The sequence below is a fragment of the Aphis gossypii genome, chromosome 3 (genome assembly GCF_020184175.1).
Source record: "Aphis gossypii isolate Hap1 chromosome 3, ASM2018417v2, whole genome shotgun sequence".
Classification (NCBI taxonomy): Eukaryota; Metazoa; Arthropoda; class Insecta; order Hemiptera; family Aphididae; genus Aphis; species Aphis gossypii.
This window is the reverse complement of record NC_065532.1, coordinates 25,207,643-25,234,284: the sequence shown is the minus strand read 5'-3', so window position 1 is coordinate 25,234,284 and position 26,642 is coordinate 25,207,643. Positions and strand designations below refer to the sequence as shown.

The following is a 26,642-nucleotide window of genomic DNA, read 5'->3' as shown; positions in this document are numbered from 1 at the left end:
ACAAACTCATACATAGAACACACATATAATAAATATTATGGACTGTACGCATAATATTATGCTCACAAATACTGTTGATAAAAAAAAATAATTTATTTTTAAATTATATTTTCTACTTAAAATTGTCACGCTATATTATTCAAACGAAATGATGTATTGTACTGGAGATAATAATTACATTTTACATCATCTGTGAAAAATGAGTGCATTGAAAACGAGACTACGTGTAATGATCGCACGTCGATTCTGATTACATTTTGAAAGAGATACTCGTCTTACTCATTATTTATTATTATACCTACATTCATTGCGATATTATCTGATATGATTATGGAAAATAAACGTTAAACTAATAACAACACAAGAAAAATAACTACGTTAAACGTATAATATAATATTATATGACAGATATATGCAGAATATATGCAATATGCATATAGGTAGGTATAAGTAAAATATCATTTTATTTTCAATTTTTTCCAAGTTCTAAATGCACTATATTACTTATTTAATAATATAATAGATGTCTTAGAAAATTATCAAAATAGGCTAAAATAGTTGAGTTCCACAAAAAATATAGTATATAGGTATAGGTATACACACGATTTTTCGTGGCAATCGATTGAATAATCTGCATATTATAGAGAAGGTACCTATAGTTTACAAAGCATAATATACTTTCACTGCTGTTAAGTGTTGTCGAAGATAAAAAGTATATATTTTATTAATATAACAATTGTTTAGTAGCCACAATCACGAATTGATGGGATTTTATAACATATTGTTATTTCTTATTATATTATTATATTTCTTATTATACATAGCGTGTTCATTGAAATACTATTCCGGAGTCGTTGACGATAAGTTTATTATTTCTCTCTCTGTTTCAGTGTCTTACGAACAATACAGTCCACTTAAGTTACACAAAAATAAAACATTTTTCGATAGGTAGGTATACCTATATTACTGGGGTCCATGACCTAGCAGTCTATGCAACACATTACCTCCCGATACTACTATAAAAAATACACACTATATAATACGATAAATAGAATTTGATTCAAAAACCAATGTGTCTACAGTTATATATATAAAATGGTGGTTTAGTAATATTATAGATGCGATATTATAGTCCGATATATTATATTGTTATTTTCACAACGAGAAATCTATGACCTAAGAATGAAAACCACAAAAACACATCACACAACACTTCAACAAACGAAGGCGCAGTAGCCAAAATCGAAATGTAGCAGTGACTAAATTAAATAAACAAGTCGTCGGGTTCTCCAGTTTCTGTCGCTGCCCCCGGGCTGCAACCGTCGTGGGCGCACTGCCGCAGTACCGTAAATATACGTATTATATACGAAATGCGCGAAGATTTTTTTTTTTTTTTTTAATTTTCTTACACAGCGTAAATTATTATGGTCCACAATACGATAGAAATAATTATTTATCGCATTTAAGATGTTTTAGGTAGTATAATCGGAAAAGTCCCCTACACGGTCGCCGCATAGATGTCGTATAGTCACACTAGTGATAAATCGACTTTGACACAGCACTCTTATGTACACTCGTAGTTTCGTTTTGCGTGGTGGAAGTTTATACTATAAAGTATAATATTACTTTTATGTTAATTCATAAAATACAATATTTACTTATAAAAAAAAAGTAAAATATAAAATAAAGACAAAATTAGTTTTATTAGCCTAATCGCGTCGTGTTGAAACAAAACAGTATGAACGGCTTTATAATTTATTATTGTGCGTTCGTTGGGTTATAATTCGATGTTTTTCTTGTCTATGGCGTATATTATACGCGTAGAGGACCTCCCGACGACAAAGTAGTATATGCTTATCAAACAACACCGTTTAAGTCTCTTGTCTCTACCAATCGCGTAAATCGTCGTGGGTTGCCGTTGTTGTATTCTATAAACGTAAATATTACCTAAGTATCAACGTCGACAAATGAACGAGGTTTTAAACGACATCAACGGTTTCGACAACAGATACATACATATAGTATTATACTGTTATAATAGTATTATATACACGCGGAAAACACGATTTCTCTTCGGAAATATTAAACAACAAATACGCATTATATTCGATCATAATACAAAAATTACCCGGTAATTTACAATTAATAATAGGTTAACGACGACGACCACCACCCCGTTTTTCCACAGCAGTAGCCCCGCCGCCGGCTATTATATTGTAATTATTATATTGTACAATGAGAGAATAGCTCTCATTTCCATCGTCGCGTGATTGTTATTATTACACGCGCGAACGGCTCCGGTCGACGCTCATTAAGTATGGGCACCTATCGCGAGCTGTTGCTTAAAATAATAATATATATATATATATATAAATAAATAGTTATTCGGAATGCTTGTGCAACTTGTAAGTACGCCGGAAAACCGAAACGCCATTGTGAGACAATTGCTTCGAAATTATAATAATATGCACACACGTGCATAATATTATAGGACATATAGGTATAGGTCCATACGACATACGTATTATTATTACTATAAATAATAATAATCGATACTGCCTATCATAATACTCGTAGATACAATATTATATTTATACTTATACTACAATATTACTTATTATTTTATACCGATCATTTTAATTTTTCATTAATTAACGGTGACGGCGCCCACAATTTTCCCACGAAAGCTAAAAATGATCAGCCATTGTGCACCCGAAGGTTTATAATATATTACTGTAATGTATACGTATTACCTATATAGATGTATGCGAAATGCATATTACGCGCGCTTTTATGTATATATGTGTGCGTACTTATTTTTATTCCAAAGAGACCTTGTCAAACGACAATTATTATTGTCATGTGATTGTCGTCGACCGTTTTTTACTCAACGCAAGACTGCGAAACAATGGCCATAGTCAATTATTATTGCGGCGGGTTATAGCACAACGCCGCCACTGTTTCAGTCCCTGCGGGCCACGAATAGACTGCTAAATTGGCGTGTACACGTATGTGTAGGTATTGAATAAATTACCAATGTTTTAATTATCTAAACAATAAAGTTTATACTATTTACAGTTAGAAAACACAGCTAAATAAATACGTGTTATATAAGTAATAGGTAATGCATATATGAATACAAATGTATATCTTTTTTAAAGTTTTACAAATATCGAATATAAATTATGAAATGGTAACACCAAGTGATATTCCGTGATTGTTGATCAACATAGTCTAACCACTATTTATGTCAAAAGTACCTAATAAAAAAATACAAATGAATTTCGAGACGTTTATGTCAACGCGTATCTTATAGTGCTGTGTCATCTTAATATTCTTACTTATATTTTATAATATGTAACTCGTGTGAAAAATATTGTCAACCAGTTAACGAAAAAATTATTTTTATATTAAATAGTTTATTTAAAAGGATAAATACTATAACATTTATAACTTATGAGCTTTCTGTTATTATAACAGATTTATTTAAGGAAATAAAATATAAATGAAAACAATTAAAAGTATAGGTATATGAGAATTCTATGAAATCAGAGTACCTAGGTATGTGATGAATTTATGACGATTGAAAATTATTTTGGTTAATACAATGTTGTTATAGCATTATTAATTTAAAAAAAGAACTAGTTTCATTATTAATCATAGCTTATTCTTTACTCAGGTAAGTTATATTCATGTAATTATTACACCAACGTTTATTCATAGCGAAGATTCAAATACCTATAAATACATAATAGTATACCTACGTCGTCGTATATACCTATATAGACTGCGCAGTTAATTGTTGGATAGAGGTGATTGGGCGGCGTGAGCGAAGTGTTTTATATGTACAATAATATTATATTACAATATATTAGTTGAATAATAAAGCAAAGTATAGTGATTTATATATTTCTACCTAATGCCAAGGTCGCGGCGTAAACACAGTGCGACGGAACACTCAGCTGCTGGTCAACAACAATAGCCACTGACTATACGTCTATAATACCACATACCTATAAAAAGTGTATAATAATATAACATTATATGTATACACAGACGTATAGTTATTAAACACGACGAGTCGATAATAATAAAACAAAAACGAAAATAATACAGGTTGAAGTCGAAAATATGGTGAACAATTATCATATAGTATAATAACCTAGATAGACAATAATATACTGAAACCGTTTGTATATTTTTTTAAAATTACACGGATCGAATTACGGTTTTTGTATAGGTATACTCACTCATATACCTACCTACTATTGTTGTAAAATGGGTAAAATTAACGGCACGTAAAAAATAACTGCAACGAATTAGAAGACGGATATCATTTTGATGTGGGATTTTCTGGAAACCGTTGACGCCGGGCGGTGTGAAAAAATTGTATCTATTTACATAGAAATTTACATGGAAATAGTGTAACGAAAAAAAATTGCGACAGACGTGTAGTTTTGAATAAGTACCTATCCTGGTAAAAACGACGTACGAAAAGTGAAGAAATTCGTGACCATGTGCAAAGTAACTATAATAATATTAGGCACACTGCACCGGAATTATTTTCCTGCTCGGCAACCCATGAACCCAGTGCAGTGGACATCAAGCGGCGATCGCGTCAGGGAATGTGGGCGAACTCGACGGCGGTACCGCTGCGCGTATTATTATTGTTTTTATTATTATTATTATTATTATTATTATTATTATTATTGTCATGACGTGTAGTACTTAGTACCTACCAAGAAAATTATTAACTCGTATCGTATATAATACGCGTTTTATTTTTCAGACGATAAAAAAATAAATAATATAATAATAAAACCGCACATTTATATAACGTCGTACATAATATAACCTACGTAGGACAATATTAAGTATTGCAACGACACACACAACGCCACAGACTCGGTGTACCCATATAATATATACCAGATATACCTACAATAACATAAACGGACGGCGTTTACAACGACTGTGGCAGGTTTTTTTTTTTTTTGTGCTCCGGGAGCTGGCAACGGTAGTTTTTTTTCTATCATAATAATTTATAATAATAATAATTATTTTTTTTTTTCTTCTGCAAACGACGATTATTATTATAACCCAGTTGTTATTATATGCGACACACACACGACGACGACGACGACGACCGTATCGCGGTTACGGCTGCCGGCTAGGTACACATATTTTATACATATAATTTAATAGGTACTTCGGAGACAGGGAGATAATATACGATAATACAACGTCGCGGCAGGTTTCGCCCACGTCGCGACAAATCGCACATTTATTCGACAAAACGTTGAGTAGTCGAGTACACGACATCGTGAGCAAATTATAATATAATATATGTTTTTAATTCGTAGAATAATAGCGAAAACGACGGTGGAATGCGCGCAGATTCCATATTGGCGGGATTCCCCGCGGATACCACGACGGTCGATACCGCGAATCGTTCAGCAGGTACCGCAGTAATCGTGACGAACCGGTAACAACGTCGAATACAGCAGCTGTTTAAGATTTTTTGGCAGTCCGGGGAAAACCCCAGCGTTATTACTACCGTTTGGTGCGGAGAACGCGTACAACGCTCGTCGCTCGGATATTCGTCGTCGAAAAACCGGCGGGAAACGGCGTTAAAGTCGCGCGGACGGACAGAATACGCAGCGATCGAACGAACGAACAATTTTATGTGTGGCATTGGATCAAAATCGAGTATACGAAAAGTGCACCTACCTCGAGCGTTCGGATCCTGCTGCGAGTAAAATATCCTCCGGAAGCCTGACGTCGGATTTTCGGAATTTGCCGCGATGGCGACGGTACAGATCTCACGACGACTTCGGTCGAGCCGGCGAACCGAACGCACACTGTTTTGACGAGACGCACTCGGTCGGTACGCGAAACACGAAAGACGAACTATTTTATCGAAGTATTAATAATAATATAATATAATATTATTCACGAAAACAACGGCGGACGGAGACGGAGACGGCGGCGTACAAAGGCGGACGGCGGCGCGAAAACTAAAACACCAAAATCGGCGACGACGGGCGAAAAACAAAATAGCAGGTACCAACCTATATAATTAAATTTATTACTATTACTATTATTATTATTATCATTAACGCAACCGCACCGGCGATGATGGATTTGACGCGCGACGGCGGCGCCGCGGAACCGCGCACACGGTTACTGTGATATGATATCAAACGAAACGCACGGAACCGGAGCTCCGAAGACACTGAATGCTCATCGGACACGGAGGGAATCTTGAGCAGGTGTGAGACGAGATCAACTTTATTCTCCTCCGTCCCATTCTTGCCGGTTGCGCGCGCGCCCGCGCGTGTGTGTACCTCTCGGCGGCGGCGGGTGACCGGCCGTGCCTAGTCAAACAAGTTTTCGTGTCCGTGTGCGCGCGTACATACGCAGACGGGGTGCTGGTGCGCGCGTGTGTGTGTGTTTGTATTTGCGTGCGCGTGCGTGAGCGTTCGGCCGCGGCGGACGACAACAGTACTTCTCCGACGACGTTTTACGTAAACAACGGTAGTTCTTTTATTATTATATTTTATAGGCACGCTCGATCGAGTATCGCCGCCCGCGGTATCGGCGCCTCCGCGGTGACGGTGCGCGGGTAAGCGATTCGAGTGAGGGGGTGCAGGGGCTGCAGTGATGATATACGTTTCGCGTCGTGTGTGTTTTGAACTTTCGTCCGCGTCCAACGCGCACACCGCACACGCGTACGTCGTAGTACTATCGTCCGCGACCGACGTCCCTGCAAATCCTTTCGACAAATCGGCACATTACCTTTTCGCGATACGTCACTGCAGGACCGTTTTGTCAATCACGACGATCGGCTTCTCGACAACGCGCACTTTATATATACATACCTATACAATATATACGCGTTTAGTTTCGTTTTGAGTATAAAAACAAAATCGTCGTCAGTCTAAAATTGGTAAAATTATCGACCGCGTGTTCATTAAAATCTGAACTTATTACTTTAAAAATATGTAATCCTCGGAGAAAAATTCATAATATTATGCGGCAGCGCGGCGCATAATAATTATCGACTTAAAATAGTTATAATATACCTTGTATTATTAGATATTGGTAGTAGTAAACATTATTATACGTTAATAAGTCGGTGAGTTGTGAATTTCAGGAGGGCAATCTCTAGACACGGGCACTAAAATAATTGCACGTAATATAATCTTAAAAAAATAGTAGAGGTCTATCAAATTTAAAATAATGGTTAATTATTTATTTAAATATAAAATTAAACATCAGATTAAATCATATATTTTTTTTACCTTTTTCTTTGGGATCCAATCTAATTAAGTTCAGATTCTAGTTTGACCTATGATTCTACTCACGCATACCTATAATTTTTTTTTCGTAAAACTAATTAAACATGAACCAGCAACAAAATATGATAATTTACTGAATAATCAAGTTATTTGCTACGGATGCAATTATCAAATCGGTTAATCTACTGCCATAATCTGTTTTCTCTGCACACCTCGTAGATGTTTACAATATGTTAACAGGAGACTGTTTGAGATAGTTTACATCGATTCAACCCGTGTTATTAAAATAAATTTATCGATTTAGTTTTAATATTTAATGTTTTGTGATTTCAACAATGGATTATGTTATTGTAATGTCGATATCAACGTTTAAAAGTATATTATATTCTGTTTCAAACTTTGAAATTAAATTATGTGTTTCGATTGACAATCGAACAATAAGTAGAGTTATTAAACAGAATCAATAAAAATGTAGTTTTCTTCAAAAACGAATAAACTGACTGAGAAATGAGATTAAAATGATTGCCGAAAATACCTAAAAGTACGATATACATGATATACATAATATATACAATTAAAACTTTTTATTGCCAACATTTATCTATCGTCACGTTGTAATGATATCTCAAGCCATGATGTTTAAATCTAATAACTAATTTATTCTTTTTAATAAATAGTATTATAGTTCCTACTGATAAAAAATTAATTTAAGTCGGTATGTCTTATAATTCACTGTTCTTACCAGTTCAGGTAAATAAATAAAATTGCGTTGCATGCTTTCTGGGTTTGGTTTTGTGAAGAAAAAAAATGTTCGCAAAACTAATTTGATGCCAATATATACGGAATCGTTTATAGTAAAATTAATGGGTCAACTACCTGTGGATCGCAACGAGTACACCACACGATAACGTGTCCGCTTTTATAGGATTTGTATGACGTGCAATAAAGATCATTATTAAAATATTTTTATCTTTGAAGTTTGAATTGAACAGACGTATTATTTACCTATTTATTTTTTATTTAATTCCAAAATTCCAAACATTAAGTTTACTAGTTTTATGATAATAAAAAAAAAAAAAAAAAAAAAAATACTATACAAATAATATGAGGTATTCTGTTATAATGCCCAAATATTACTATTCTATTAACTCTTGAATATAAATGATTTGATTAAAATATCATATTATTATAATAATAAATATTGAACTCACTATTGATCTAACTTTGGCACGTATTCAAATTTGGGCTTCTAATAATAAACATGTAACGATATCTAACGTAATAATAAAATCATATAAAATTTTTAACCATCTGGGACAGCCAAGAAAATTAAAATTAAAAATATGTAACACACTAAAAATTAATTATTTCGCACCGTTCAGTTGGTTAAAAATTCAACGCTCAAAAACTACTTCCATACAATGTTTATTCAGGTTCTTAAGGTTCCTAAGTTTTGCGTATATATATTATATATACCTATCATATATGGATACATTATACGCTACGTACGTACTTTAATTTTAAACTCTTATAATTAGTGCACTTACAAATTGCAATGCATACGGACTTCATTCGATTTATAGAATGAGCAACACATATCGATTGTTTGACATTTATTTCGTATCTATAGAATAACTTTAATTTTGATCACTTTAATTATAATATGCAGAGTTTTGGAAAAGTTAAAAGACCACACATGGCTTACTGTTACTACAAATGTTTCTAAAAATTTACCTTTCAAAGATGATTAGTTAACGTTCTGCTGTACTCGATACCTAATCGAGTGGACCTTGGACATAGAGCAGGTAGGTTATTATGATGAGTGTGTTAAATTTGAATCCAATGACAGGTATCATTGTAAACGAAAAACGATTCTGAACAGAGATGAATTATCAGCCTATAGGTGCTAGGATATATAATTTTTATTGGGTGGTGAAAAAGGTGGCTTATGTTTTAATGAAAATAATTTGCCTATTATTTAAATAACTAGTGTATGTTTAAAGTTTCTACAACTAAAACAAAAATCTAAAATTATTTGATAGTTAATCGTTATTTTACGCGTGAATTCAGTATTTCGTATAAATTTAAACTATAGATAACATTTTTTTTTAATTGGTCAACGCTCAACTTCTTTTATAATTAAACCAGTTAGCCAAACTTATGAAAAATCTTGCATTCAATTTTCAACTCATAGCTACTTGTACAACATTTTTTATACATTTTCAACTACAAAATAATTATTCTAAATAATCATAATTTTGACAAATGTTGTCAAGGATTAAACTTCAAGCGCTTATAAAAAGATGTATATAATATATAGATTTACAGAGCAAAATAAATATTTTATATAGAAAATAAAAGAAATATGATTGTTGAAAGGTTAGGTTAGGTTATCTATTTAACTAAATAATTTATTATTTTCAATATAAACGTTCAATACAAAAATCTACTAATGATATTTTGTTAACAAGGAATTATAATTAATGTGGACATACATTTTTTAAGATTTTCTAAATGATTTGATTCTTAACAACGTAATGTGAAATACGTAAAAATAAGTAAAAAGTAAAAATTATAATTAATTTTTTTATAAACATCGTTAACCTTCCAGAACTATACTTTATAATATTATCGTTGTTTGCTAATAAAAAAATTCAACGATTGTGTTTTTAATTAATTATAAATTTATAAAAGTATTTTAAAATAGGAATAATTATATAACATCATCATGTTCGTAACATTTTATTAATTTAATACAATTTACTTTCTCTTAAAAAATATTATGGTAGTTATATTTTATATTTTGTATAAAATGTTACTCACAAAATTTCAGTATTTTTAGCACTTTGATAGACATTACAAATATCTTGGTAAATACCAAAAAGTAATTTTATGCGATAAAAAACAAAGTAGGTACCCAGTTTTAATGCAAAACAATTTTCATAATTTTCATTCGTTTGGTTTGGTTTGTACGTATTTTTATTCAATTTTTTTATATAGACTGATTGAAATAATATTATTATGTACTTATTGTGGTGCCACTCACTCAGTGTTCATTTATTATTACTTCAAAACTATTCTTAACTACTCTTCTAAAAAAATCGTTGTTTTTTTTGCTAGTACTGGTGTAACATTCATTATACTAAGACAAATAGTGTTCCCTGGAAAAGATTTTTGTTATGATATTTTTTATTCAAAATGTTGTGCTACGAATCAGTGACTAAACAATGGAATTGATTTTGAAGAAAAATGTTTACTTGGTGGTCCATGATGTCGAAATATGTGCATTCAGAATAAAGTTCTGAAATAACGCCATCAACCTGTATACAGTGTACAATATAACTAAATATTATATTATTATCTATATATGATAGGTATGTTATATTTTATAAATTGGCACTGCGAAGTAGTATTATTATGGATATGTTATTAATGTATTTAGGTATAGTAATATACTAATAATATATAATCAACGATATAATTTAACGGTAGATTATTGAATGGTTTTAATGCATTATAACACACAATAGACACGATATATATACGCGACGTTTTGATTTATATATTAATAAGCAAGTTCGGAGCATATTAAAAATAAAAAAATTGGATAAGATTTATAGTTTTACAAGGTATTTAAAATAGGCCGACAGACATAGTGTATAAATTATGTTCGAAAGCGATATAGGTATAGGTACGAGTAAATACTTTTAATATAGCGTCGTAACGTTATGAAGTATTATACACGTATATTAGGACATAGTATAAGTATAATATGTACCGACGATTCCGGTGTCGGCAGCGGCAGCGAAAAATTGTATACATTCGGTTATTTAGGCATATACACATTATATAAATATGTTATAAATTGTTACATTAAATAATATTATTAATTTTCTACCTTCTACTTAGCTTTATACCTAGTAATTACATTAATTATTAATACACTGGATAAATCTAAAATCCTGATGACTATAATAATAATTTTCGTTCTCTATACTCTATTGTGTGAACATGTATACGTATATGCACTCATAAGTTAAATCTCTGAGCATGTCGGAGAAATCAATCGTTGGCCGTAGTGGCATAATACATTTGTTTTTATAATGTAGTATAATAGATATTATAGGTACCTACTCTATTATTTTTGATGGAATACGATTAAGTACTCATATTAAGTTTTATAATATTAGAGGTAATAGTTTAACAAAAAAAAACGTGTCAACCGTGACAGAATACATTTACATGGACATATATATTGTTTATTTCATCAACAAATTACGAATTTGAAAAACATATAGAATTTAAAACTTTTTACTTGAAAAAATACGTATAGCATAACGAACTGATATAATATTATTACGCATCATTTTTTTAACAAGTTAATTTTTTTTACCAATTAATAATATTATAAACGTTTAAGAAAAATTATCTCCAGATACTATAACATTTTTACATTGTACACGTACCACGCGATTTATCCATTCAGAGATATTGTGTCACCGAAATATTGAGGTGAACTATTGAGTTTAGTCCTTAGATACCTCCTGCTGTTTTTGCAGAACCATTTTTTATTTTAATTTACATGATAAAATAACAGTTATATTATTTATAAAATTAAATGAACCACTGTTAACAACATGTGGGATGTGTGTCGACTTAATTCTATTTAAATATAATATATCATTGACGTTTTTTAGATGTTGATCAATAAGAATCCATATTTTCTTGTGTTATGATAAGTTTAATTATTATATTTTATTAAATCACTATTATAAGTATAACTTATACATTGTAAGTCGTTATTTATCAATATATGTACTTGAAATTCGAAATAGTTAAAATATTCCATACAAATTATATTATCTATACATTTTATAAATATGTACATTATAGTTTCAAAAGTACTAAGAACTTCTTTATCGATACAATATAATACGTACATGTGCCTATACTTACATGTATTTTGGTTGCTTGTTAAATATATAATTACTTGGCATTTTCGACTTTGAGATAGAGATTACAAACTTGTATTGGGGCTAATTTCACAAAGCCTTCTGATATTGGACTACCGAGTATTCGACAATGGATTTGTATAACTATAATTAAAACCTAGACTTGAACAATTTTATAACTTTGATATTTTATTTTTATACGAGTTTTCTAGTGAAACAAATTGAAAGCCCTTGAGTCTTTTTCCCAGGAAACCTGGAGATAGTTATGACAAATTATATTTTAGTTGATAAGAGTACTGAGGAGATAATAAACGCTCATACACATACTATAACTTTGCATTAAGCCGAAATAAACTTTTTTTATTCGGATGAGTCGATATCCCACAAATTTTGATTAAGAGCAATCAATTTAAAACTTATCATATCTATAATATATGCATACATTTTTTATAAAAAAACTCGATTGTCGAATCTGAGAAACTGAAGAAATATATAAATAGAATCCCAACTACAATGTTTTTCAAGTTTCCATTACAAAAACTTATTAGACTTGTATTAAATTATCGGCTGCTACAGATAACATAAAGTCAACCATTAACATAAACCACATAATTACCAAGGCCGAAGATTTTTGACAGCCGGTGTACAAAATCGCAATAATTTTATCGCTTTTGCATCGACTATCACATGTGGCAATTTTAGACTCGGCACTTGCGCTTTCCATCAATATGGCAGTTAGGGCACTTGTCGATCCATAGGTATATATCCGTAAACGGCGGTTATGTATGAAATCCTTTTGACCTCAAACGCGAACTTTTGTGATTCCTGTATGTAAAAATGATATATTCATAAAAACGATCATTTTAGACTTTTAAATTTAATCAAAATATTCAGTAAGCAATTATTCCTTAAAAATTGGTATTCTCAGATTTTTAAACAATGGATAAAAATAAATACAAAATTTTTTTATTTTAAATTAGATAAACCAAAAATTACTTTAAAAAAAATAATTTATGTATTTTTTAATATTATGTTGCATACTTAGATATTGACTAGAATTTATGAATTAAAAAAAAAAAAAGATTGAGGGTGATCAAATAAGGTATAATGATAATATGTTTTAAACATATGTATAAAAATTGCGCGTTTTCAATTTAAACGGTCTATTCGTATTATAAAACATAATGAACTATTGCCTTAATGTGCGTGAAATAGACTTGTAGAAGTAAAACAAAAATCGTTTGGAAAAATTGAACTGTCGACTGCTATAATATACTCCGTGTGCGATAATATTATTATAATACTCGATAAAAAGTAATTGGTTTATTAATCTTAAATTTACAACGTATTCTCAAACTAGTTATTTGACGTTTAAATACAAATTCAAATTCATATCCAATTTGAATTTCGAATAACTCGTGTTTGTATTTTTCTTTTTAATATTTTTTACTGACTCGCGAATTAAAGCATTAGCCACACGAAGCGGTGACGTGAGTTGTTTGTCCGAGGTGCGTGTACAGAGACTTTTTAAAATATCACTTCAGATGGTACTCCAAAACTAGTTTAAAACATAAAAATATACGATTATTAATATTATTATAATATTATTCAACCTATAGTGTTATCGACCTCGGTACAATATCATCATTATACGTATAAATAGACAAGAAATAAAAACGTGTACACTGTACATCTATAACATTGATTGTCTTGTAGTGTTAAAATGTTGTAATATTATGTTGTGAAGCATTGCAATTTGCACAAATTTAAATTATTGGCGAGTAATATGTTACAACCGGTCGATGACCAATACACAAGTTTTCAACATCAAACTGTGAACTGCCATCGTATTATTATAATATTATTTTCGGTTATATATTTTTTATTCACCCGTATTACGAGTAGCCACTTTTCATACACAGAACTGCAATTTTTTTTTACATCCGTCATGTCCCTAGAACAAAATTGTGCTCGAAAACAATGAACCTTTTTTTTAAGCTTCGTCGCCTGACCATTGTATGCATTGCGCTTTTGATATTAAATATAATGTAAAGTGATTAATCTTGTCGATTAAAGTACCTATATATTATATCAGTTATTGATAACCATAATATTATCTTTTTATCGTTTACCACTAGACTTTTTTTTTTGTTATTAACCGTGTATTTAATACTCTATTATACTAGCAGCGACGGGATCTCCGAAATGATGCCATAATTATGAATAATTTTAAATACTACTCACAATACCACGAGTTAGGAGTACCAATATAACCTAGTAATATATACATATGCATCAGATAAGTAGTTTATATTGAAGATTATTTATACTTTATAAGTTGATGATTTGTAAATAAGATAATTAAATTTTTGTCTGAGCGATTAATACATAATTTGAAATTTGAATGCGGAGAGCCGATGCAACGGGAAATGTCTTTAAAGACAAAACGCCCCATATAATGTTCTAAATTTATTAATTGGTATATTAAATTATATGCAGATATAAACAAAAAATAACATTTGATAATAAAAAGTATAAACATAAGCATACTTCAACACTTTAACAGATTAATAATATTTTAATATATTTTAATTTACAAAATAAATAATAGTTATGTTGCATATTATATATAGTATATAATAATGACATTTATAAACTTAATAAGTCTTAATTCATACCCCGTTCTAAGTTTATTTAAAATAAACCAGCACTTTTTGTAAGTGAAATTTTGCCTAATTATGTTTATAGAATCAGTATAACTATGAGGGTTAGGCTGATTCCAGTAAGCTAAATTTTTACTGCTTATAAAAATTATTTTTGATACAGAGCTCTTTAGCAATTTATTATTCTTGTTTAATTTTTAATGTTAACATTAATGAATTATAAAATAACCTAACCAAAAAGCTCTTAGCTATTTCTTAATGATTTTGTAAGTTCTTATTTAGTGGTCGAGTAGTCAATGAATACTACGCAGTTAAGATACTACAGAGTACTGCTGCATTAGATCAATTGAATTAAAAAATCATTTTGTTATTTAATTAAATTTAAATGTCAAGTTTAATAAAAAAATGTATGTTTTTCATTAAAGTATTTTTTTATTGCCTTCAACAATTCTCTTATAGTAATGTAAGTTTTAACAAAAATAGATCTAATTTTATCTACGTAAATCGTAAAAAACTAAAAATAAATCGAAAATTTCAAAGTTTTTTTATAGAATGCGTTCTGCCTACTTTTACCATTATAAATGTCCAAAAGCATTAAAATTGTATTATTTGTGTTATATTATATAGAAGAACGTCAATCAATGTCAATAAATGTCGGTTTCGCAAACGGCAAACGCCTCTGGTTTTGGTATCTTTGCGCTCTGTTCGACAATGGAGCAGTGTTTAGTGTTTGTGAGGCGTTTTGTCAATGCCGTGTCAGCCACGTAGCTCAAAAGGGTTTAGTCCGGAAAAGATAACAATATAAAATGTACATGTCAGGTTAGTATCTAACTACATCGTATTGTATACGTACAATATCGATATAATAATATTATATGTATTGTATTTCACGAGTAGTGAAGGGACTACGTGATACGAAACGAATGTATGTATATAAATATGTGTAAGTGTACAGAAGAAGACAATATACCTACAGCATACTTCGGGTGACAGTGAAAAGAGAGAGGTCACGATCAATGACGTAACTTAGTAATAATAACATATATATAAGTATAATATTATAATGTTGTACATGTGATCGTCGATCGGTTTAGTCAGGACGCCGTGGACGGACGGACGGACGGTAATAATAACGATTTCGACGCACTCGACAACGGACGTAGGTTTAAATTTTTTTTTTTTGCCAATAAAAAGCGATTTCTGCGCATTGACTCTCATTCGTGTCGTGGGCATCGTCGCAGTCGTCATCATCGTTGCGCTTACATGATTTCCATTATTATTATCGTATAAAACATGTACGCAATACTTATATATATGTATAATATCGCATGTATACGACCGCGGACGATCGGACGGCAGTATATATATATATATACAGATACGCTACAGGTATATGCAGTGGACATGCATCCACATACATATTATATACGGATAATATACGATATATTATATTATATATAGCTATATAGTATCACAGAGTGTGGTTATGTAGAATCGATCAACGCCCCGCGCAACGTATAGGTGCACAGGTATAAACGTACAGCGGCGACCGATACGATTTTTAATTATGCTAATTTCGTGTGTGCGAGTGTATTATAATATTATTATATACACACGCGTAGGTACGTGTATGACGCGTGTGCGTGTGCGCGTGTAAGTATATATGATTCGGTTTTTTTTTTCTTTCTCTTTCGTTTCTCATGGCGCAGACACCATTATTTATACTCCGGCAGCGCGTGGTGGGACTCGGCATGGGGGCCCCGCCAGGACTCGGCAGCTTCAGCGTCGGGACTCCTGTTGAGAACGGGCTCTTCGAGCGTTTTTTGATTAATTGGCCGCCGCTTCCACGGCCGACGATGCTGCTGCTGCTGCTGCTGGTGCTGGTGCTGGTGCTGTAGCAATGTCCGTCCGTGCATCGGCGGCAATCGGATGACCGCGATGCGACCGCATCATCATACATTATACCTAACGTATGTATGTATGTATACGATTGTATATGTGCGGTTTTGGAGAGGTCGCCGCGAGCGCGCGCGCGCGTGGAGTTGCAGGTGGGAGACGGCGAGAATTTTTCTCATTACAAATCTCGTATATTATAGTCGTATATTTCCGTTGAAATCGATTGAATTTGCCACTTGTCGTGGCGTTAACGTTTTGTATTAAAACGAATAGACACTAATCTAGTATATCAAATGTGCGTCCAGATGTCCATTAGTGCAATACAATTTTGAAAAATTATTTTAAATTAAATTACCAAGAAAGTATTCGCTTACATACCGATCGATGTACCTTTATGGCTATCTATAATATATAAGATCTCGCTTTACGAACAAAGGTTTTATATTTTTACGCGTTTAATAATGAGACTGTATGTATTACTTACTACAATAATTTATATAAAATTCCGTAATATACAGGCACTTAAAAGTTAATTTAAAACGAATAATATGACTCGATTAGGGCCTTGAAACATAAACAATTTTACCGATTGCTGATAGTCGTGCGTGTTAGAAAAATGAACTTAACTACCAACCCTTAATGAAAAATGTTTCTAACGCTTTTAACTTTATAACCAAATACTGGTAATCGAAGTTAGTAAAACAAAAAGCACTGGTCTCATACCAGTGTACCGTATCGAACGCCAGCATTTGAACGCTGTTGAGAAAACGTATCTTTACACGAGTCTTGTCAGATTCTTTGCAGTGAAGTAATTTCAGCGTTTTGTTGTTATGTGCACAATTCATACAATTTTAAGATAATGATATTTCAGCGCATTTCAGTGGTGGATGTTTATCCATCGTCATTCAGTCCTCGGACAGGATAGTGTAATTTTACTGTAGGTATTCGATTTGAATACAATCATTGCATTCGATAAAAAACGATTCTGCGCGGACGAGGGGATCTTTTTTATTTAATTTTATTCGTTTTTATGATGAAAACAAAGCCGTAATTAGTCTCCATAATTATTTAATATTACAACCGTGATATCGTACGTTTTTCTCTTTTAACCGCTTTTATTTCGAGTACCGTTTTGAAAATCTAAAAATGACCTCTCTAAAGTACCAGCTCATGAACATTACCCTTTAGAAAATATGCTACACTTGTACTGTTGAGCAAGTTTAGGGGGAGAAAAAGTGTTTACAGAATAAAAAATAAATAAACATCGTTGTAAAACCAATACATTCCTTGCTCCGCTCAGAATCTAAAATAGAAATATTTTATCAGTTAAAAAGGATAAATATTTATAAAAATATAGGACGTACATTACAACATCTAATTTTTATAACCAGTGCAGCGCATACATACGCGGAAATCGGTTTTTGTTTCATGTAGGTATTAAGTTGTGCACGCACACACTGCTATTCAGAATGTTCGCTGATATAAAAGTGACAACACCGAGACTATTAAGAGAAAAACATTGATCTATAACTAGGGAAAGGAATGGCCGTGTGTTTCAGTAATGTTCCTATATAGTTATTTAGCAGCGAGTGAATGCTGTTGTAGATATTTTAATATTATATAGGTATCAGGAGACAGCAATGGGATAACCTATTTCCCTCACTATCTCGCTGTTTATAACTGAAAACAAAAAAATGAAGGTTTAATATATAAATTCGATACAACATATCATCTATTATAGTGTTCGGTGGTGGTAGCAACTGCGTTATGTAAAACGACGGCTGCGGCGCTCGGCGTGTGTATTATAATGTATATAAGTAGTTCACGCAAGAGATACGCGACACTACAAATAACAATTATGATTATTATGGTGAATATCATGATATGTTCGTATGTTTATGTACATATATATATATCCTTTCTAAAAAAAGCATCTGATTTTTCGTAATATCGCGTATACCGTGGTTGTATAATACAAAGGTGCACTCGAAGTATCGCTGCTATTATTGTGCCATCAATCGGTTTCCTACGATAGAGAGAAAGAGACTATCGGCCCATGCGTAGTACACTCTCGCACGTTGAATGCGTTGTGGAAAACGTTTTGCAATTATAACAATATTCCGTTCATATGAATGTAATCTCCATTTCCGCCACAAGCACGTCGTCGTCGCCGTCTCTTTATACAATTTACACAATTTACATTTATTTACCTATTATACACACATTGTTTCGGATTTCTGCGTTTGTCGCGTACGTACATAACGAACAGTCACCCCGCCGTTCATTAAATCGAATTCCAATTAAAATAATTTCTAAACATAGAGAGATTTTATTTATTTATTTATTTTTTGCATAAAATTTACATTTTTCCTCAGATACGCATGCACGCACGCACGCACGAACACGTGCATGCACATTGTGACAAACGTACGTTGTACGCATTCGTTTGTTTTCGTATGAAATTAAACTAACTTTTAGCTTATTGTACACAATAGATGCGGTCCAGTGCAATTATCTAAATTCCATTTAATAAATCTTTTTACACTAACAACAGAATATATTTAAAGAGTTTATATGATAATAATACATATATATTTTTTTGCTCTTGAAGTAAAAATATATAAATCGTTTTTTTTTCTTGTTACATATTTTGGTTACATAATATCAATGACTTATGATATAGTATAACCATTAACCACGACAACTATAGGTTTTTTTTATTATTTATTTGAATGGTCCTATAGTGTTATTTTAAGCCAAGTGCACCCCGATTGTACATAATGTACTTATTGTATGGTTAATTAATTCATATATAAATTCCATTTGAGAGAGAGGCTCTTGAATCCTCCCCTGATATCTGACTGTGAATACAGGACTAGTGGTAGACTAAATTCATAGGTATATAATATAACAATATATTTTAGTTGAACGCAGTTTCTAATATTATTTAATATATTATAGTATCTATTTATTAATACTAATACGTATAAAGGCTCATATAAGTCATAAATATTAAAATAACTTCAATTTTATTAGAAAATAATACTACAGGCTATACATTGTAGATGAAAAATAATGTTTTGTTACAGCTATCAAGTATTGTAAACTGTATGTAAAAATATCTTCTTTTATTTTATAAATCTCAATGTTGTTGACCAATAAAGTTATTGTGGCGGCTGGTAAGTAAATATATTACCTAATCATAGTTGTATACGACTACTATATGCTAAAAAACAATAAAACGATATTATATCAATGTTAACCGTGATGCGTATTATAGCTAATTACAGGTAATATATGTATTATATGTATATATATTATATATATCATATATGTAAGTATGTATGAGTGTGTGTGTGCGCGCGTGCGCACGCACGTTTACGTCTTATGCAGTGACATACAGCCGACAAGATAACCGAGCACGACTGTCGGGTAAGAGAGGGGTTGTAAATCGGTGTTGTAAAACTGTATGATATAAGTTGTCCCAGTCAGGGCCTTCGACCTAGTTCGGTTAAGACGTGTGGGCGTACGCGTGCGATTCGTGTTAAAAGAAAAAAAATACGCATAAATGCATTGAGCATTATACAAAACAACATAACACATAATATGTTTGAAAGGGCGCATAAAAAATAAATCCGGCGGTCGCGGCAGCAGCAATACAATAATAATTTTGTGTACAGGTACACTGTACAGTGCACATGCGTTATACCTAAAAATATATTATATATGTATATTGTATGTGCACTCGTAAACCGGATCGATTACTTCCTCTACGTGTAACTTATGGGTAGGTAGGTGATTAAGTACAATTTAAAATTAAACAAAAAAAAAAAACCGGAAACTGACACATTTTGAGGACGTGAAGGGTGGGGTAATTTTCGTTGTCTCGTTGTAATATACACAGTAAAATTCGAATACTTGTGACTACGAGGTTTGCTCGTTATACATGTTATACACACATTGAATCGACGAGACCGACTTACCGTATATTTTTTGTTTCTGTATGCAGTGTCATTATTTTTCAAGTATAAAAATATTATTTTGTGATACAGCTCTAAAGAAATTCTCTGAGTGCCTGTCAACATTGTAATTCGCAGGCGTTCCATCAAAACTTCGACAATGAATTTATTAATTGTTTATCATACAAAACTACAAAAGTTATTGGTAAACAGTGTACTTGCATTTGCATAAAACCTATTTATCGCTGTCATTCAATATTTTCAAGACGATAATATTATTCCACGCGTTGTCTTATGGTAAAAATGAGGTAACTAGTTTGACGAATCCTCGATTGTGTGGTGTGTAAAATACGACGGGGCGGCAACTACTGCCACTGATGCAAGCGCACCTGTCTATTCGAAATCAACAAAGTAGACGAAGATAATAAGATAACGTGTAAATTATGTAATAATATGTTTATCATATATTATAATGTAGGTACATACTACCTACTATCGAAAATCAAAAACAATTAGGTATATTGAATTTCAACTTTCAATTATTAATAGGAATAGTAATAGTATAATACTATAATACCAATAAAGTACCTATGCTATCAACAATATTGACACGTAAATTTAGAATATTTTACATGAATTGCATAACTTTTATGATATTGTATCTATAACACATTTTTATCAAGAAAGAAGTTATGTCTCTAGCTGGCGATCTTCCCAAAATGTTAACGTATACCATTAAAATAATTTACAACTCGATGTTTGTATTCATTGGTATACTTAATCTGGTTCAGTTAAAACTTATTGTCTGGCATATTTATTTATACGACTATTTTGAATAAGTAACATACCTATACGTATACCCATCACATACACACACACACGATACATGCTTTAAATATAGCATGTAACTGTATAGGTATTAGGTGTATAATATTATATCTATCTACAATCGTATTATGTTCACGTTTAATGTTGGGAGGGGGAGGATAACCATAACACACGTGTGTAGTACTACACTAGTATTGCAATGTGTTCACCGGTCCTAGAGCGATGGACGGTGGAGAACAAAAAAAAAAAAAAAATACAAGGTTCTAATATGTTTTAAGCGCTCGTCCATTGTTTTTAATCAATTTAATTCCAGAAAGCCCATTAATATCGCACCAAGACCGGCGATGGACACGGTGACGGAGATATACATACTAGACTGGGAGAAAGAGACATACAAAATCTTTTAGAGAAATTGAGAGAGAAAGAGTGAGAGGAGGAATAAAAGATAAATTATCGAGGCAATGATATCGCAGAAGAATCTATGCTGTTGTCGTCGTCGTCCTCGTTGTTGTTTCTCTTCCCCTCTACCGTATAATGTTTTCTCGTTCTTCGTATACCTACAATAAGTTTTTTATTTACATTTTTTTCTTACCTTTTCTGTCGAAATACAAAATCCGACGTCTGTGAACGACTGTAGACAAATTGCCGGACAGAACGTACGTGTGAATGCACTGGTTTAGTCGTGTACACTATAAAAAACAACTGCCCTGAGATAGGTGTGACTCCTTAGCCCTATTCGTCCAAACGTATTGTATAAAATTGAAAAAAATCATCTCCGATTAATATTTACTTCTTAGTTCTTATCATCACCCACGATTCGACGCGTTAATGAAGTTGGATTTTACTAGTAATTGATAGTGTATTATGCCGACAAAGAGCTCCGCAAACGTGTATACTTTGTATAATGTATATAGTGTGTGTATATATATATATATATAACATAGGTACTTATCTGTTTAATGTTGCTGTCCTCGTGTTGTCATGTCCATTACTAGAGATGAAAAATTTTCCTAACCGGAACGCCTTAAATTTTTATTTCATACATCATGTAAAATACATAATAAAATATTTAAATATATATTATACGCGTAAAATGATAAATAATATGATTTACACGTGTAATATATTATACGAGGACTGATGGAGAGTATATAGTTGAATTTAATATTTAAAGATCTATAATAATATTGTTATATTATGTATGTATGTATGTATATAAATCAATGTTAAAGATTTATTTTTAAATCTACATATTTTTTATTTTCACAGTTTGTTTGCAAAATAATATCAATTATTACTATCATTCTATATGAGTACAAAATATGACCCTTCAAATAAAATTTTGAATTTTATCGTGTTAGACGATATTTATTATAATATCTTTAAATACGGTAACCAGCGTGTAAGACCTCACCTCACCTCGCCAAGAACTGAGAAAATAACAATAGGTAATATTATTAGTTTTAATAGTGGTGTAAAATTATAGTTGATTATACAAAGAATCAAAGATACAATTTTATAATAGATATTTAAATTTTCAGACACAAGAGGAATGCTATTTGCAGAGTTAATTTGCCATTATACGTATGTATGACAAGTATAATATATTATTCTAATAACCACGATGATAGTATCTAATATTATAGGAGACATGGCTGGAACGCAGTTTATTGTTATTCATCTTTATTTTGTTAATGGGAAAAATAAGCGTTTTATTGTATGGTAAATACATTTTCAAGTAAATTATTATACAAAAATACCAAACAATAGAATTTGGAAGTATTAAACATATACCATGTACCAGGTATACCTACTTGAAGAACAGTAAAAAAGCGTCGAAATAACGCAATCAAAGATAGTGCCGCAGGTATACGATAAAAAAAATACACTATCGATCCACAGGTGGGTGCGTATTCCATAAATATTAGCTGCTATTTGTACTACTATAATGAGTGATGACAATATAATTGTTTCGGTGCACCGTTACTGCGCATGCATCGTGACCATTTTGTAATGTACGTATCACCTTAACTCCATAAATTATTTTTTATTTTTTTATTAATAATATTAGACAGGTAATACCGGAAACAGGCTGAGTGGTTGTGTAATCTAATAGTTATACGATGATTAGAAAATTAATTAATCTTTGTATAATTCCGTGAATATCAGCGCATGTATGTAATGTCATTTTCGGAAGAGTATACCAAAGTTTTTTTTTTAAAAGAAATAAATTTGCATCTGAATTGTTACCCTTGATAGTCAGTACCTTCTCATGTAATACTCACTAATACTCGTAAATATACACGATTTGTGACTGATGTGTATTGTACATAGAAAGTTAAGACAACTCAACATTACATTATTGGTGTGCAATTAATATAAATTAACCATGCAGACCATTAATTTATTATGGCAATACATATAACATGGACTACAATTAGAAGTAATAGAAAGCATTTTAATGTCGTAAATTTAACAATATTATTGGGTACATTTTCTCCTAGTTTAGGCGACAGATAAGTCATCAAATAACCTGCGTAATTCTTGTTCGACCTAAATATAATAAGTCTATCATCTATAATATTATATATGAAATGTAGGTACTCGCGTGTGTATGATGGGTAGGTACCTATAACTTATAAATATTGTGACGAGTATACTAACGCGAAGCCTTGTCGATCGTATATATATAATGTTTTAGTAGTATTATAATAATGCAGATTATATATTATTATAATATAATTCGTTTTGAATAATTTCTCTGATAATTGTGTAGCTGGAATATGCGTGGAGCTAAGATAAATTTAACACGCACGTGATAATGATGATATTATACGTATAATAATATATTGTCATGATATTATTATGTATACATTTTTATGTGCACGCATTTCATAATTAATCTGTTTTCTGTCAAAACCCGAGAAATATAAACGCACACGTTCAAAGTTTGTTTTATGAAAACTTTGTACTCGATAACGTGCTTATCCCTGCAATTATAGCACGGTCAATACTTATTAATTCTATTTGATATACTTTTATGGCATAATGACATAATGTGCATACATAATAATGTGATTTTTTTTATGTACAGGTTTCCTAAGGTTTTGATTTCAATACGTCAAAGTATGGTAAGATAAGCGTACCAACATCAAAGATGATAAATGTTGTAAATAAAATAATAACGATGTAGTCGGAAAGATGGTAATGTAAAACAGTTTATTTTTGTTTCTATGGTTAATCAGTTTTGGTTAAGTTGTGTTAATTTTTATGTAAAATCTAAATAAAATATAGTATAGTTAAATAATTTTTTAATTTACCTATAAAAATCAAATGAGAAGGCGCATTATATATTGTGATCCCAATCTTGTTTTTACGAATCAATTTTATTAACATATAATGACGATAACAAAATTGTATACAGTTATTTGTGTATTTATTCACACGCCATAAAGAGTTTTAATTTTATATCATATATGAAAATGAATGTTAACTTACGTACTTCGATGATAAAATTAGTGACCGAATCGAAAAATTAACCAGAAATCAACACATTTTTTGACTAATGTGTGAAAATTAGTTTGAATTTAAAATAACATTGAAAACATAAAAATAATGAATATTTCATAAGTACTAAAAATTAACAGTTTCAGTTAAAAGTTTGTTTTTAGTGTGAGTTAAAATCATATTAGTTGGTGTTAATACCGTGTTCATTTTAACCATATAAAATAATATTATCGATGTAAGATTATTCAAGCTAATGAAGTTGTTACAAAAACTTGTTGCATACCTTTTTTTAAATGTTAAAATACTTATGGTATTATGGTATTTTTAAGTTTATCTATTTTCTTGAAACAACTGAAACCATTTAAACAATGTCTTGTAAACAATAACAATAAGGTGTATATCTTGAAGTATAATAATATTACATTTACATAAATAAATTATAAGTATAAATAAGTTATAAAACATACAGATACGAAACCGTAAGTAAAGTAATAAAGTTATTATAAATTATATTTTATTAGTAACGTAATTTCTATGAAAAAAACCAGGGCCGTATTCACCCATGGGCTCAATTTTAAGAGGGATGAAAATTACAATACTATTTATGTAATATTTTAATTTAACGGCTGTTGCGAGAGTACTATGTACTTCTCCAAAATGTTCATTTCCTGGTACTCTAGAAATACTATACTTAGTAGTCTAGTCAAATTATAAATTTTCTGTATGGTAAAAATCCTATCAAGTTGAATTTTGACGTATGCCTTTAAAACGTTGTTATATAAACATTGTGCACAAATTCGACCTCGAAATCAATATTGAGCGTTATAGGTTATTCGAGATTATAGGTCTCGAAAATGATTTTTTTAATATGAATATATTGATCGTACGATAAAAAAATTTTAAAATTATAGAGGAGATAATTATTTACCAAAAAGGTTTAATGACATTTTCACGTTAGAGACATTGTTTTTTGCACTATAAGGGCTAACGAGTACATATTTTTGGTTTTTCACTAAAAACAATAAATAGCTTACGTTTAAACTATCTCCCTTTGAATTGATTATACAAAAAAAATTCGAATAAAAATTATTGAGGAGAAAATTATTCACAAGATGGCATAAATAGTTTTATCTATATATATATAATCGTACTTGCAGTATTCACCATAAACAAAATTATAATCACAAGCACATAACGATAAAATGAATGCATTCGTGCATTGCCCTGAGATAAACATTCGTATTAGTACGGCTAAATCGATCAAAAAAATTAATTGTGCTTATTATACTGACATTTCGTAAAGTTCTTTTTAGGAAAATAGGATCATTATGAAATAGAATTACTTTTTTTTAAATATACTGCATTATTAAAATTGGAAATTATTATGATCGACGATCATTATTATTTTAATTGTATTATATACACTTAACACGTTATTTTACATATTATAATTTAAAATATATGTTATATTATGTTAGGTTCTGACATTTAATGTCTGATAGTAAGTATGCTTACTTAGTATTTATATAAATATAA

General features: G+C 31.0%; 1 protein-coding gene and 1 long non-coding RNA gene across 3 annotated transcripts in view; one reads left to right on the top strand and one right to left on the bottom strand.

Moving 5' to 3' along the window:
* Positions 1–6,243, bottom strand: part of LOC114131492 (transcription factor SOX-5) — a 157,551-nt gene extending 151,308 nt beyond the window's left edge. For both annotated transcript variants that reach the window (XM_050202476.1, XM_050202477.1), the window contains exon 1: positions 5,731–6,243. The gene's annotated coding sequence lies outside the window, so the exon portion shown is untranslated. The remainder of the gene's footprint in view (positions 1–5,730) is intronic.
* Positions 6,244–15,547: 9,304 nt separating this feature from the next.
* On the top strand, positions 15,548–24,821 carry LOC114131485 (uncharacterized). Its single transcript, XR_007605054.1, has 6 exons — positions 15,548–15,735; positions 22,869–23,047; positions 23,141–23,183; positions 23,246–23,321; positions 23,404–23,614; positions 24,694–24,821. It is a non-coding gene; the product is annotated as an uncharacterized LOC114131485 (long non-coding RNA).
* Positions 24,822–26,642: the final 1,821 nt, after the last annotated feature.